Raw genomic sequence first — 5578 nt, 5'->3', positions numbered from 1 at the left:
ATTTCGCTGGTGATAAGAAATTGTGAAAATCAATCACCGCAACAATAGCATAGAAATAAGGAAGAAAGAAAATAAGGAAGTAAGAAATATGGGATTGACGTAAGTAATTTTCGTTTATGATTCTAGAAGGATTTGTTTTATCCGTAATTCTGACATTTTTAAAAGTAATGACTGGTACATCAAAAACCAAGTTATACCTGAAATATCAACGTGGTTCATTCTATTGCATTTTTGTTGCATTTACTCCATCTAAATGGTAAATGACTATATATATGATCTGTGCAACAAAGTTGACTAAACGTTTAAATTGATAGTGTATTTGATAACTCTGGTTGAATGAATTAATTATTTTTTTAGCTTCAGAGCCTTTTATCACTAAATATATTTCCTCTTTATAACAAGCGACTATACAAGTGTCCTCGCAAGCAACTATACATCGCCAGTTTCAAAACAATGCAAGTGACTATACAAATTCAAACTGATCATCCTACAACTTCAAAATAGGATTAAGTAAAATAACTGTGTCCATTAATATATATATATATACATATATATGGGTGTGAGTTTTATATTGTTGGATTCATTTATAAACATGTGATGGTGCTTGACATAATGAAAGCCAGACAGAATACCTTAAAATACTGCAAAATATTAGGCGGGTGTCTCAATTCTACGATGATGAACAGCAAATCAACTCACGAAAAGTGTCTGAAATGTTAATGCTGGTTAACCCTCATCATTTCATTAGTCGCTGGTAGTTGAATTTCCTATCCATGAAGCCGTTTATAACTGCAGATTACAACAAAAATGTATAGAATAAATGAAATTGGCAAAAAATATCCACTATCCATTGTTACATTTGTCTTAGCAAGTAATCGAGTACCGCTAAACAGACTCGCAACTACCAAATTTAAAAAATACTATACACTTCCGTTCATACACTGTGTATTCGGCCTATGAGATTTTTTTACCTGTGTCACACCTGACTACACCGACCGACTTGGATAATTGCTCGTGATCTTGTGTTTATACAGGTGGATGTAGATGATTAACACTTTTGGATTTCCAACAATATAATGTCACACGCAGTGACACAAAAGTTTAAATCAAATGCATTGTACATGCATTGTCTTCGACGGCATGCTTCAGTGATATAGCACTATAAAAAGGGCAAAAGTTCCACTATACAAGAAGACACTACATGAATATACCGCAGTCTCCCAAAACACGCACCTCGCACAACATACACCATACATGGGAGGCCGTCCTTGCATGACCCTGGCTGTTAATAGGACGTTAATTAATCAAACAAACAAAGCATTGTACATCAATGGATCTATTGGGAAGTATATAAACTCATGGAAATTATTTACTCCAAAATTATAGATGACAAATTTTGTTATTAACTTACACTAAAATGATACGGATGAAAGCAAATCAACACTAAAGCGGTATCTAAAGCGATTAAAATTAACAAGATGGAAACAGTTTTCAGATTTAAACGATGTTTCAACATGTATTTTGTGTAAACTTCAGCATTCCGGAAAACGGCATGAGCAAAGATGACAAATTCTTGTTAGTCCATGTGGCTTCCGGAATCAAAATATGGCTTCCGAGAGTTTAAACAATATAATATATGGCATTCAAGTTTCGCGTAATAATGCAAACATTTTGTGTAATAACGCCAAAGTTTCGTGTAATAATATATAACATTTTTTTTGAAAAATAACGCCAAAGTTTCGCGTCATAACGTCGAAAATTCGTAATAACACCAGAGTTTCACATTAAAACGCGAAATAAATTTTTCTTCTTCTACCAAAATGAGCCCAATCAGCTTTCGTACTAACTCAATGACGCATGCCGCTGACCCAATTCTTCCCTCTCGGTCATAATATACTGACAACAGGCAAACCAGTCGTCCCCACTCACTTCGACAGAAGACCGAATTCTAAGTATTTCTAGTAAATTTGCACAGAAAACTTAAAGTGCACATAGCGAAAAAATGTTGGATTTTATTTCACTTATTTTCTAAACCCGAATTTTATTTTTCACATGTGATGAGTTTTTGGGAGACTGCGTCGTATCTGTGTTGTGACTCTTTTGACAAAAGCGGAAGTCTTTCCCTTTTTAAAGTGCTTTTTCACTGAAGCATATCGTCAGAGGCATGCAACACAACTTTTTTGTTTGTTTGTTTGTTTGATTTAACAGGCAGGGTTATGTAAGGACGGCATTCCATGATTGCAGTGTGTAGCGTGTGAGAAGTGCGAGGTGCTTATTTTGGTAGACTGTTGTATGTTCGTGTTGTGTCTTCTTGTATAGTGGAACTTTTGCCCTTTTTATAGTGCTATATCACTGAAGCACCGAAGATACCAAGCAACACACCCCACCCGGCCACATTATACTGACAACGGTCGTCGAACCAGTCGTCCCATTCCAGTTGTGCTGAGCGCTACGCAGGAGCAGAAACTACTATGTACTTTTATAGCCTTGTGTGCCTCGGCTAGGGGACAGAACACAGAGAGGGGCGAACAAGCCAGCGTATAGGAGGCCATCGACCCTAGATGTTAATAGGACGTTAACATAATAAACTAAACAAAATAAACGTCTGCAAATAACCTACAGCTAAGGAGATAAGGATAATTTCATATATATATATAATTATACACATGTATGTATATTGTTTCTCATATGAGGTTCCCCCGCAACATATTATACTATGGGTGTGCCTTAGACAGTTTATCAATATATGGAGTTAACTGACAGACTGTGTAACATATTTTCGTGTAATGTTATGTAAATTCCCGCGGGAGGGACGACAATAAAACAAAAATTAACCACGATCTGTATTTGATTTTCCAGATCCTCTCACGGGATGCATCCAAACCGTATATTACTGCCTCATAGGACAACGCCTCGTGTCAAAATTATGAAAATATGACAGTGATTTAGTATGATACCCGAGTCTATTCGGTCATACAGATCTCATGTACAAAACGCTACACAGAAACATAGTGATACTATAGACCGCAGTTGACATTTATAAGAGTTATTACATATATATTGATTTTTCGTTTGCTCGACATGCCTGAGACAATTTAAAGAAAAGAAAGACTTATATAAGTGATATTTGGTTTATATATATAGATAGAGGCAGGTTTAATGCATGGTGTCGCTCGGCTTTTGACGATAGATTGAATAACGTAGAATTTTTTGTGATAATCGGTTGACAAGTGCAGAAGTGTTGTGATCGATAAATATTGTATCATTAGGAGACTGAAAGTCGGCTTCTCTCCAGTTAGGAAAGAGACACATCGAGACAGCAAATATATGAGGGTACAGCAACAATGCATTTTACAAACACAAAGCTGGTTATCGAAGATGTCACTATGCGTGAACGCGGTTGTTAAGAAGAGAGCTGTAAATTTTCACGTGATATATTCACAGGGAAAGATGTAAAAATCAACAAAGAGCGGCGTTTATGACAACAAAAAATCAAATGAATCCGTTCTTGCTAATCATTTCTACGCAAATGTGAGAAGAATCTCGGCAAAAAAGGATCATGTGTTATATAGGTCATATCATTTACATGTAAAAAAAACGCGGATCGTAAAGTGCAAAACACGTGAACTGAACCACAATTTATTAAAACCATAACTTGTCATCGAACTTGATTAAAATAGCATTATTACACGCCTGCTTTGAGTAAGATATCAAACATAAAGAAGAGACATCGGAAAGTTTTATGGTTGGTATAATGATATCAACGATAGAAGCACTGTTGCAATATTATATTAGGGCCGTTTAGTGCTTTCAAGATTTCTTGCGCTTCCTTTGTCGCCGGCCTACTTTCATGCATGATATTATTAAAGATTTAAGATATATTTATATGGCGTTACATTATAACATCCGAAATACATTTTGTTTTACTAATCAACATTGTCTGTTTTTCTTGCTTTTCGAATCTCGCCATTTTTTCCTTTATTTTGTATATTTTCCCGTAAGCAACTGACTTCACTTCCTGAGTCATTTTTATCATATCCGACCTCAAAGTAGAGCGGAGGAATTGTTCCTTTTTCCCCATCCCATTGCAGGATCATATCAGATGACGTTTGAGATAGTATATTTGTTCCTTTCCACATCAAACTTTATTCTTTCTAACGCCTTCCTTGACTCCGCCTCACTTTTGAACTGAAGTTGAGGGTCCGGCCCTGTGATAAAGGCTTTGGTTTATGCCCTCTGGTCGAGACTCACTTTGCACCTGTAAAATTATAGTGCTCTATGACATTCAGAAGAACGACTGGTTTGTATTTTCTTTATTTCTATGGAGGTTAAGTGATGTTGACTGTTAAAATGGACAAGAATTTCTACTATTTCAAGGATACCAAGGTCTCCCCAAAACCCATAACAAAGCACCTTGCCCAAAAGTAACATATTGCATACCAGGGAGGCAGTCTTCCTTAGTAATTGCAATTAGTGTGTTAATCATAATCAATCAACCAAAAGTATAATTATATTAATTATTAATTGTATATATTTTTTAATTAAGTATGATCCACCGCCGACGAATGGTAATTTTTACCTTATAAAACAAGAGCAGACGAATAAGTATTTTTTTGTTCAGTGTCAAAAGTGAAAACTTTACAATATTACCATCATCGAAAAGCTTCTTATTTTACTTAAAGATTTATTAATAATAATCAATTGCGTCCCGTAAAAAAAATCCCTGACGCTATTTTTAATTACACAGGTTAAACAACAGTTATTGTTGAAATGATAGGTATCGTTTATGCTCTGTTGGCGGTGGAGCATCTTTAACTTGATCATCCAAACATCATTCATAAATGTATCTCAGAAAAATATAATTTGAAGTGTTCAGTCTCAAAATAAGACTGGTAGATGTACTTGAGTAGGACTGCATAAGAGTTATGGAAGCGGAAGCTGAATCGGCAGTAAACAAACCAACCTTTTCAGTTTCTGTCTTGTTATTCTCAGCTGAGAGTTTATTTAACTGTCTGTTAGGAAACCTCTCTGCACCGAGAGAAACATTTCAGATATAGCCTAGTTTCTGTAAACGCTCATTCTGTGTTCAGTGAATCTGCTGCAATACGAGGGTTTCGAGAAACTAAAACGACATGACAGATTATTCTGACCTCCTGCAATTGTGATATCAATCATATTACGCCTGAAGATGACTTTAGAATCACTGGGAAGTTTGGATTAATCGACGTTGATGGTTCGTTACCAACGTCGTTTGTGTACATTTTTGTTATTTTACATTTCAAGTCGATATTTTAAAAATGCGCATGTGTATGCACAAATTAATGTAATTAGTTTTAATGAATCCTATAAGATACTTCATCGAGATGCACTTTTTAGTCATTAGACAGCTTTTGGTATGAGAAATCCAGAGTGGTTGCATTTCGGCAAGAAATGAAAGCTTAGGCCTATTTTAAAGACGAATGGATGAAAGTATGAATGGATTCCTAGACATTGCATTTTGTTGGCTTATAACACGATGGTTTTCACAGTCTTGTAATTTAGGACGGGAGTTAAATAATCATTTTAATTAATGCAAGAT

Source organism: Argopecten irradians, chromosome 10, assembly GCF_041381155.1.
Source record: "Argopecten irradians isolate NY chromosome 10, Ai_NY, whole genome shotgun sequence".
NCBI classification, from domain to species: Eukaryota; Metazoa; Mollusca; class Bivalvia; order Pectinida; family Pectinidae; genus Argopecten; species Argopecten irradians.
The sequence above is the reverse complement of the archived record's forward strand: the minus strand, read 5'-3'. Positions refer to the sequence as shown.